An 11,587-nucleotide genomic window follows, 5' to 3' on the forward strand; every position below is an offset into this window, starting at 1 on the left:
AGACTGACACCACTTTTTCTTGCTGTTTGAATGGAATGTTCTTCTATCAAACATATTGGTGCTTCCTGTGAGAAAATTTGTGTGCATTTATGGATTCTATCACACCCGGCTTCCCTGACGTATTAAAAAATCAAATTCCATAAAATTGGAATGCATGACTACACATGAAAAGAACATTGTGTACTACTTTCAGTTACCTATGTTGCTATTTAGCCACAGGGGACAGCAGAAACCCACAAAGCTTCTCACTCACCTTCCTCTATTTTTTCATTGGAATGGGGGAGCAAATCAGAACGGTCAATGTGAGAAAACTTGTGGGTTGAGACAAAGACTATTCAATAGATAATACAGCTGCGCAAATGTGACAAAAACAGCTGACAATACTTGTCATTATTTTTTCAATATAAATGCTAACACAGTCTTCGGGCTAATTTGGTATTTAGTATTTAGGGAAGAAGAAGAATGTCAAAGCATAGGGTGACTACATCATCACTTCAAAAGGAAACTTCTTCTATCTTGAATCCATCAAGTTATTTTATCTCAGCTAATTACACTGTTTTCATTGATAGCACAAAAATAAATAATCCTTGTCCTATTCTATCAAGCATTTTTCCCAAATGACGACAAACCATTAATTAATAAATCTAATAATTGTCTTTGACGACGTGTACTTTTTAATCCTATTCCAAATAATAGAATTATAAATGTAAATGGAGAGACAATGCCATCTCACAGGTTATTTGGCTGCGTGGTGTTTAGGGCTGCAGATTCTCTCCAGGAACAGCTGGTTGCCTGGAGCAACAATACTGCAGGCTGTTCGCTGGCTGCCTGCATGCCTCTCTAGATACCAGGCTGCAGAGACTTTGTTGTTGTTAACTTAGGGCATTGGAGCTCTCAGGGCAAGACTAGGTAATAACTAAGCCTGCTTTTATATATAGTTGCCTCCTCTTTACTGATCAAACCCAACAGCTCTTACACTACTAGTGCTCTTTTTCTGATCAGCTAGGTTCATTCTCAGTGAAACATGTTGCCAGACAATGACATGTGGCTTACCACCACACACTGGTGGAGCCATTTGTGAAAGTGCCACCTTTAATTCTACTATGAAGGAGTTTATTGCAAGTGCCACAGACGCCAGATAGTGCTGGGGCACCAACGGGTCAAAGTCCCAAAGGACTTGTTCCCACAAAGAGAGACAATCTGCATCATTTATATCTGCTCTGGCACCTGCTTAAGAGGAGAAACAGATCCAGATTTTGCATTTGGTGCACATTTTAAATCATCCTGAAATGCAAATATAAACCATGAGCCAGTTAGCATGTCAAACCAGATAAAGTCGTAATCTCTGTAAAATACAACAGCTACACCAGTGGTAAGTTTTAAGTATTAAAACGTCACCAGAATGTTCTAATAGTGAAAAATATCTTCCACACTTGCATTCAGGTATCTTCATTCATATGCTTCTTTTATGGTCTCAAGCAGTAACTTTTAGTCTATATAAACATGTTTGAATAGTTTTGAAACGTAAATACAATTTCTCCAGAATGTTTAGAAACTCTCCTCCTGAGTTTCCATGTTTAAGGACTACAGCTTGCAGTATTCTTATACTGTAAAAAGATATTCTTTAAAATAAATAGAGTAATTAATCTGGTTTGTGCTTTTCCCCTATATGTCTGCTCTTTTCTGGACAGGCTTTCCAATTTCAGAGTATTAACTGACTGTGATTCATATATGCATGTCTACAAACACTGTAAAAAAAGAGAAGAGTGAAATCTGGCTAAAAGAATCATTAACATTACCTTGTGCGCTTTAGAAGTGTGCCACTTTTACATGAAGACAAAACTTTGGCCACAATCGTACACGTGTATGGAAGTTTAAAATCTAAACTTTCACTTTTAATAAAGAGTGCCAAAAATTAGAATATTCTTATCTAAACCCCCAAAATATGGAGATCTTTAGTCTACTTTAGGTGGCAGCATGGTACTTCCTGTATGTAGCAATCCTGCTGTTGAATCATCAGATGCAGAATCATGGAAAAAAAAAATCACAGAATCCTAGAATGTCCTGAGCTGGAATGGACCTAAAAAACTGTCTCCTGGCCTTGCACAGTACAACCTGAAAAATCACACCATATGCCTTGCCCAAATGCTTAGTGAGCTCTACTGGTGCTGTGATTATTTCCCTGGGGATCCTGTTCCAGTGCCCAACCACTCTCTGGGTAAAGAACTGTTACCTCTGTCTCTCTCTTCTTTGCCTCCTTTGGGCTCTGTTCTCCACGGATATAACTTTCTATATTCTCCAAGCCTCCTCTGGGCTGAATTCTCTGTGAATACAGTTCTCTATAGTCCCCCAGCCTCCTCTGGGCTGAACTCTCTTTAAGATACAATTTTCTCTTACTCTCCAGCCTCCTCTGGACTGACTTCTCTGTAGATACAGTCTCTTTTCTAATTCCCCAGCCTCCTCTGGGCTGAATTCTCCTGGGATCCTCCCTCGTGGGGAGTTCCCCTTATCTCCGTCTTCGTCACTCGAAGAAAGCCCCCGGACTCATTAGGTTCAGATTTCTCGGGTTTATTAAAGGATTTTTACAGAACTTGGCAGGTCCATCCAGACTAACTGCACAAGCTTAAATCGCCACGGCCTGGCCCATCTTGTTCTAATGATACAAAATGGCCCCGAACCACGCGGCCTTTTCACTCTTATACTAATTTCTATCCTATTAACTACTGACACGTATATTGTTGTCATACCTTAACAAATAAGTTTTCTATATCTACTAATGTAATTAAAAGTGCGACTAACTCTAAACCAATTACATTCTGTGCTTCTATAAACTGCAGAAGCATGGAGAAGAAGGAAGAAGAAGGACTAAAAACTACACCCTTTTCCCTCCATCTTTACTCCATGTGTGGAACCCTCTTAAAACTTATACTTTCACCTCTGTGTCAAAAAAACTATTTTTCTACTTCTTATTTAATCTCCTACAAGCTCTGGCTTATTCAGGGATATTTAGAAGCCTTTTTATCAGTATTATATACAATTGATGTATTTTCCAGAGAATTTCACAAGCAGAGAAATTTTCCTGCATTTCTAGACTCCTACAAGAACCTTTCTCTGATTTCCAGCCTAAACCTCCCCTAACCCATCATCAGGCCATTCCCTCGGGTCCTGTCACTGGGCACCACAGAGCAGCGATCAGTGCCTGTCCCTCCTCTTCCCCTCACAAGAAAGTTGTAACTTCAGTGAGGTCTCCCCTCAGTCTGCTCAGAGCTGAACAGACCAAGTGACCTCAGCCCCCCCTCATAGAGATTTCTCTTCTAAATCATTCTCCATCAGCCCTCCTTTGGCTGCTCACTATTAGTTTTGTATTCTTATATTGTGGTGCCCAGAACTGCCCCCAGCACTGGAGATAAGGCCACCCCAGCTCAGAGCAGAGAGGGACAATCCCCTCCTTTGCCCGGCTGGTGATGCTGTGCCTGATGTCCTCCAGGACAGGGTTGTCCCTCCTGGCTGCCAAGGCACTGCTGGATCATGTTCAATTTTGCATTGACCCCCAGGTCCCCCTTTCCACAGCGCTGCTTCCCAGCATCTCATTCCCCAGCATCCAGGGCTGCCCCATGCCAGATGCAGAATCCAGCACTTTTCCTGTTGAACTTCATGTGGTTGGTGATTGCCCAAATCCCTGATTTGTCAATGTCTCTCTGCAGGGCCTCTGCCGTTCAGAGAATCAACAGCTCCCCCCAGTCCAGAACTGTTAGTGAATTCCTTAGTGTACCTTTGAGTTCTGCATCCAGGTTGTTTAAGGAGACATTGAAGAGCACTGGGTGCAAGCTGGATCCCTGCAGAATCCCCATACTGACAGGTCGCCAGTCCCATGTGACTCCAACCACTATTAAGAATAGTTCAAGGCTACCCTACCTGTGACACTCTTGTTGACCCCTTGCATGATGTGTTTAACATATGTCACAAAGGATACTGTGAGTCACTGATCTTTAAAAGCTAAAAAAACAGTCTTTAAAGGCTAAAAACCCACTAGTCTTTGAAAGCTTTAACTTTCAATTCATTTTAAAGGAAAAGTGGAAGTGTGTCTTGGGGTGACTTTATGATACTGGTATCTCCAATTGTCTGGTTTATGTTATATATTAAGTTCTGCACTTTTAAGACTGGCTCTGAAAGCGAGAGTGAGGGGAAGAAGAAGCGTGCAGTTTGTGTTAAGGAAAAACACAAATCGAGATGCTGTGATCCCCATCCACAAGATGATCCGAGAACTGGAGAGCCAAGGGGTGGTCAGCAAAACCCACTCACCCTTCAACAGCCCTATCTGGCCTGTGCGTAAATCTGAAGGAGAATGGAGACTGACTGTGGACTATCGAGCATTGAATGAAGTGACTCCACCGCTGAGCGCTGCCGTGCCGGACAAGTACAAGCAGTACAAGCTGGAGTCCAAGGCAGAGAAGTGGTACGCCACTATTGACATTGCCAATGCATTTTTCTCCATTCCCCTGGTGTCGTTCTAATTGGGAACGGCGGAAAGAACGACACGGACTCTCAAGGGAGTCAGAACAGGAGAGAATCTCTAGTTTATTGTTACAGTTATGTTATATAGACTAGTTCGTGAAGAGTACAGAAAGGAAACTCCTATTGGTTAGTAAAGTACTACATTACCATCATTGGTCAGTGGGGTTTACCACCCCCTGACTTTCTCCTGCAAGGAAAACACGGGAATCAGAAAACAGCACCTGCAGGCTGTTTTGTGTCTTTGAGGATTGTTTTGAATCCTCCCATGAATTCCCCAGGCTAGCTTCTCAGGCAGGTCTGGCAGGCCATGGGCCTACAGCCTGCTCCAAAGCTAGCCTCCATACCCTGGCAGCAGAATGCAGGCCTCAGTTTGCCTTCACGTGGAGGGGAGTGCAGTACACCTGGAACCGACTGCCCCAGGGGTGGAAGCACAGCCCCACCATCTGCCATGGACTGATCCAGGCTGCCCTGGAAAAGGGTGAGGCTCCGGAACATCTGCAGTACATTGATGACATCATTATTTGGGGAAATACGGCTGCAGAGGTCTTTAAGAAAGGAGAGAAAATCGTCTGGGTTCTCCTGAAAGCCGGTTTTGCCATCAAAAAGACAAAGTTAAGAGACCTGCTCAAGAGATCCAGTTCTTGGGAGTAAAGTGGCAAGATGAACAGCGTCAGATTCCTACTAACATCATCAACAAGACCACAGCAATGTCTCCACCAGCCAACAAGAAGGAAACGCAAGCTTTCCTAGGTGCCATAGGTTTTTGAAGAATGCACATTCCTGAGTACAGTCAGATTGTGAGCCCTCTTTACCTGGTCACCCGCAAAAAGAACACTTTCCAGTGGGGCCCTGAACAGCAACAAGCCTTTGCCCAAATCAAGCAGGAGATCACTCATGCAGTAGCCCTTGGCCCAGTCAGGACAGGACCAGATGTGAAGAACGTGCTCAACTCTGCAGCTGGGAACAATGGCTTGTCCTGGAGTCTTTGGCAGAAAGTTCCTGGGGAGACTTGAGGCCGACCACTGGGATTCTGGAGCCGAAGCTACAGAGGGTCCGAAGCCAACTACACTCCCACAGAGAAGGAAATTTTAGCCGCCTATGAAAAAGCTCAAGCCACCTCAGAGGTGATTGGCACAGAAGCACAACTCCTCCTGGCACCCTGACTGCCAGTGCTGGAGTGAATGTTCAAAGCAAAAGTTCCCTCTATCCACCATGCCACCAATGCCACATAGAGCAAGTAGATCACCCTCATCACGCAGCACACCCGTATTAGAAACCCAAATCGCCCTGGGATTTTGGAGATAATTACAAACTGGCCGGAAGGTGAAAACTTTGGTCTCACTGATGAAGAGGAGCAGGAACAAATGACATGGGCTGAAGAAGCTCCACTGTACAACCAACAGCCAGCAGAAGAAACACGCTACGCTCTGTTCACTGATGGATCCTGTCGCATTGTAGGGATGAACCAGAAGTAAAAAGCAGCCGTATGGAGCCCCACATGACAAGTTACAGAAGCTACTAAAAGAGAAAGTGAATCAAGCCAACTTGCTGAACTCAAAGCTGTTCAACTGGCCCTGGACATTGCTGAAAGAGAGAAGTGGCCAAAGATCTACCTCTACACTGATTCATGGATGGTGGCCAATGCTCTGTGGGGATGGCTGGAAAGGTGGAAAAGGGCCAACTGGCAACGCAGAGGAAAGCCAATCTGGGCTGCTGATGAGTGGAAAGACATCGCCACCAAGGTAGAGAAACTGTCTGTGAGGGTCCGTCATGTAGATGCCCATGTTCCCAAGAGTTGGGCTAATGAAAATACAGAAACAATGAGCAAGTAGATCAGACTGCAAAGATAGAAGTGTCAAAGATAGACTTAGATTGGCAACACAAAAGAGAGTTGTTCCTAGCTCGATAAACCCATGATGCCTCAAGTCATCAAAGTAGAGATTCCACCTATAAGTGGACACGAGACCAAGGGGTGGATCTAACCATGGACAGTATTTCTCAAGTCATCCATGACTGTGAGACGTGTGCCACAATCAAGCAGGCTAAGTGGTTGAAGCCGCTATAGTACAGTAAGCGTTAGTCCAAATATAAGTATAGAGAAGCCTGGCAGATTGACTACATCACACTGCCCCAAACCCACCAAGGCAAGCGGTATGTGCTCACAATAGTAAAAGCCACCACTAAATAGTTAAAAACCTACTCTATGCCTCATGCTACAGCCCATAACACCATCCTGGGACTTCAAAAGCAGGTCCTTTAGAGACATAGCACCCTTGAGAAGATTGAGTCCGACAATGAGACTCATTTCAAAAATAACCTTATAAACACCTGGGCTAAAGAACATGGCATTGAGTGGGTGTATCATATCCCCTACCATGCACCTGCTGCGGGAAAAGTGGAGAGGTACAATGGACTGTTAAAGACTACCTTGAAAGCGTTGAGTGGGGGATCTTTCAAAAATTGAGAGCAGCATCTAGCAAAAGCCACATAGTTAACACCCGAAGTTCCACCAACCAAGCAGGCCCAGCCCAATCTGAGCCCCTGCATAAAGCACATAGAGACAAAGTCCCAGCAGTACATCTCAAAAGTTTATTAAGAAAGACAGTTTAGATCAATTCTACTTTGAGTGCAGACAAACCCATTCATGGAGTTGTTTTTACTCAAAGACCGGGTTGCACATGGTGGATAATACAGAAAGATGGAACAACACAATGTGTACCGCAAAGAAATCTGATTGTTAGGTGAAGATCATGAATAAATGCCCTTGTCTGTATATAATGTATGTGTTGTAAAGTTAAAATATATATATATTAATTTTGATAATAAGTTGACGATATAGGGATAAGGGGTGGAATGTCCTGGGGTGACTTTATGATACTGGTATCCCCAGTCATCTGGTTTATGTTATATATTAAGTTCTGCACCTTTGAGACTGGCTCTGAAAGCGAGAGTGAGGGGAAGAAGAAGCACGCAGTTTGTGTTAAAGAAAAACATCCCCGCTCCTGGACTGTGTATGTCTGCAGCACGGACAGACAGTGGGACAGAGCTTCTCTCTGGCTTTTAGTTAGTTTTAGCTAGCTGAGGCAGAGGAGTTCCCTGGACCTTTGTTTTCTCCTTTTCTTGGATCTGTGCAAGCCTGCTCTGGACTGAACACCCAGCCAAACCCTGGGAGCTCACGCCTGTGGCGCACCGGGGCCTGGGCCTCAGCACTTTCCAGCGCCAGAGGGACTGATAAGAACCTGAGTGAGCTGAGCTACACTACATGAAAAAGACTTTTCTTCCTAGACTTGCCATTCCATCGAACAGCAAGAGGTTTTATTATTTAATATTGTTCAATTTCTGTTAAATAAACAGCTTTTTCCACTTCTCTCCAAAGAATTTTTTTTCCTTTCCCGGACCAGTTGGTGGGGAGGGGCATTTCCCTGGGGAAATCCCCATTTGGAGTTTTCCTCCCTAATTTGCCCTAAACTAAGACAAAGTGAAAGAAAGCAAGCAAATAATCTGCTTGAAATCAGAGCCTTCTTGCGATACCCCAAGGCTATACTTTGCTTCCAATTAATGTTTGCTTTTTTGGAATGATATACAAATATCTTTTATGTTCATTATGCACAGCAAATCTGTCTAATGACTTCCTTAACATGTTCTAGTCCAGATCAAAGTATCTAATTGCTGTAACAGCATTAACTTTGAAAGTCTATAATTCATGATGTGTGGTTAGCTGTTTCTTAAGCTGTACTGTCACATATGAAGAGGCAAATAAACACAATCCAGTAAAAAGTTTCATTATTAAGAAAATACCTCTTTCAAAAGTATTTATTATATGCTACTTAAACTACTACAGGAAAAAAATGCAATTTTGTGTGACATGAATTACAGATACTACTTTTTATGGAAAAACAAATTAATTTTTTTTTTTAAAAAATGCATTTCCAAGCAATGATACTGAATTTATTTTAGTTATAATTTTGTGTTTTTCTGGCTAAATACTTCCTTGTTGTTTTCTCTTTGGAAATACATAAAAGCAACAGGAGAAAATGCACACAGAAAGGAGATGTAAAGGATGAATCAGCATAAAAGTCTGCCCTGATGGTCCCTATTATTATAATAGAACTATAAAAGTACATCACCTCTAGAAATCAGTCTTGCTACTCATCAGTGGGAAATAAAATCAAGTTTCTGTGGCCAAAATTAAGCAACATGAAATATGCGTACACTGGAAAAAAGATGGGAATTTTCACAATTTTTTCACAAACTTGGAACAGAGAGAGAAGTTTTACCATCCAGATAAAGCTGCTAAACCAACTAAAAGAAAGCTGGTAACTGCAAAGTTTCACATTACTTTAACTCCACTTATACATCTGTTTTCCCACATGCCAGAGAAAGAAACAATTACGTGTTCATTGACCACCGACAGAGATTGTATGACAAGGAAGTCAGGACATCTTCAAACTACCTTTTACAACAAACACACAAACTCAAATGTCCTGAGGCCTTATTACTAAATCTAAAGGCAGAACAATGGTGGGGATTTCACAAAGCATTTTAAAATTCCACTTACATCAAGAATCAGAAGTGGGGGCAAGGGGGTGGTGGGGTAAAACTTTGCAGAAAATCTGTTCCAGTTCAATTTTACATGTAAGTGATGAACAGGCTGGGTTTTAGCACCCTTATTTAGAATTATACTCATCACCATATCTCACTTAATCAATAGAATGGGAACAATTAACTATACTGTTACAGAAGAAATTAAAATCTTGTTCTATACACTAAAAGTACATAATAGTTGCACATTCTGTTGCTCAGAAACTGTAGAATACAGTATACTGCTATTATTTTCACTGTTCATAACTTGATTAATTCAACCCACAAACTCCACATATTCAAATTATATTGAATTATCTAAAAATAAAGTAATTTTCTTCAACATATCAAATGTCATCATTAATTTTCAAGTTCTGTATCAGTATTTAGGATGATTATTTTAAACATTTACTTTTATTTTGATAAAAACTAATTTTAAATCACACCATGGTGGGCTTTAAAATGGTCATTTTAGTATTTAACAAACTTATTTTTTTATCATTAGTAGAAAAGTCAAAAAGGGGGGTTTGCATCAGTGGGGGAGGAGAAGACAGCATAGGGAATGAAAGACAGAAACAGAGAGAAAGGGAAAATGATTGGCACTAAAAAAGGCTCAACAACAAATTACATAGCTGTTTAATATGATAAAGTAAAAAGAAGGATATGGACAGTGAGTAATCTTATGTTCCTTCAGATATGGGTAACCCCATATTCCTACTGCTGAATGGATTTTCCTATGCCATGATGCAAACATCTCCCCTGTGAAGAGGGGTTAACTGTGATATTTAACTCCACAACGTGCAACAGTCTTCCATCTAGGATCACTACATTCTTCCCTTTCATCCATACACGGTTTACTTTTCCCAAAGATCTTGTAAGCTACAGGTTATATCAATAGCACACAGATCTCTCAAGCCCTAAGTACAAGGCTAAACAGACCATATATAATTCCTCAAGCACAATGCCTTCTGCAAGGCTCCCAGAACAGAAGGTTTTTCAGAATTCAAAACATGAAACTATTTATCGTTTCTAAAACAGAAAATTCAGCAACAAGCTCATCAGCTGAAATATCTGCTACTTGATGTTGTTTATTAAAGGATTGGCAGTCATAACTTACATAAAAAATATCCTAAGTATTTTCTTTTTAAATTTTATATAGTACTGAAGTGCTATTCAAGGTGACATTTCATTTTTTTAGAGAGATGAATGTAGACAAAAAATACATTAAATCAGAACCCATTGATCCATGCGTATACTTATACTCTGAAGTCATACAATCCTTCTCAAAAATTCTGGACTTACCACAGAGACAATATCAGAATTATGATTATCTGAATAATAATGATTCTCTTCACCAGTTTAGGCTCCAAAATCTCTAAGTGTTTAAAGAAGAAAAAAAAAATCCAGTTCCAAGTTTCATATTTTTAAAGTCTACAAATTAAAAGTGAAATTGGCCGCTCATTTCAGTAATTTGAATTTCATCCTTGACCAGCAGTTGAAATTAGGGGAAAAGACAAAAGGAAAGAGGGACAAGTAGGCCTACAAGATTGTAAAGTTTATCTGTATTTTTTCTTTCATATTTGAATGAAAAACTTGCTAAGTAAAATGACACACAGGCTTTCACCATGACTCAAGTAGATCAGAATTATCCACACTTAATATAATTTATATTAGGTCAAAAAACGCATAGTGATGAAAGTCAATAAACTCCAACCAGCCACCAGATGTGAGAGTCAGAAAACTTTAGTATGCTATCACTTAAAACAACCATGATCTAATGTCTTATTTCAATAAACATAACAGGGTAAAACTGCATACACACTTGACATGAATGGCATCCAATAGCATTATTCAGTTCCTGAATTCCTGAATAAAATTCTGAAATTTTAAAATTCTATGAATATACTACTATCTGAGTAAAGTCTACATTTGTATAAGACTCATATATTGTAAGAAAGAAAAAGACATAATTTATTACCCAAAGCTAGGTTACAAAAGACACCTAGGCTTCTTTGAAGAAAATATCCAGCCCTGAAAGACATGAGCAGAAATGTGATGCAGGCAGCTATGAAGCATTTTCTGGGGAATCAGTAAGCTTGGATGTCTCTCTGAATGTCTTTGCACCAATGCCTATAATATGGGAAACTAACAGCAGGAGTCACAAGTCTGTGTGCAGCTACATGACTGTGACCTCCCTGGGATCATAAAGATATTGTGGGGTGACTCACACAACTGGAGAGCTGCAAGAAATGGACAAAGGCCCTTCAGGAAGCACATGCTGCAAAGAAAAGAGGGTATATTACAGTTCTTGTGAGAGTGGAAGACATGGAAGTCTTCCTTGGGACTTCTCAGGAGCCAAGCAAAGGCATACAGTTCAAGGTTAGCAGGCAGAATACTACAGGTCTTGCTTGTCAAGTCACCTTCTTGAAACAATTTGAAATAGCTTCATGTTCACAGGCCCTGGTTTGCAAACATTTCTTCAATCATCCTC

This window comes from Poecile atricapillus, chromosome Z (assembly GCF_030490865.1).
Source record: "Poecile atricapillus isolate bPoeAtr1 chromosome Z, bPoeAtr1.hap1, whole genome shotgun sequence".
Classification (NCBI taxonomy): Eukaryota; Metazoa; Chordata; class Aves; order Passeriformes; family Paridae; genus Poecile; species Poecile atricapillus.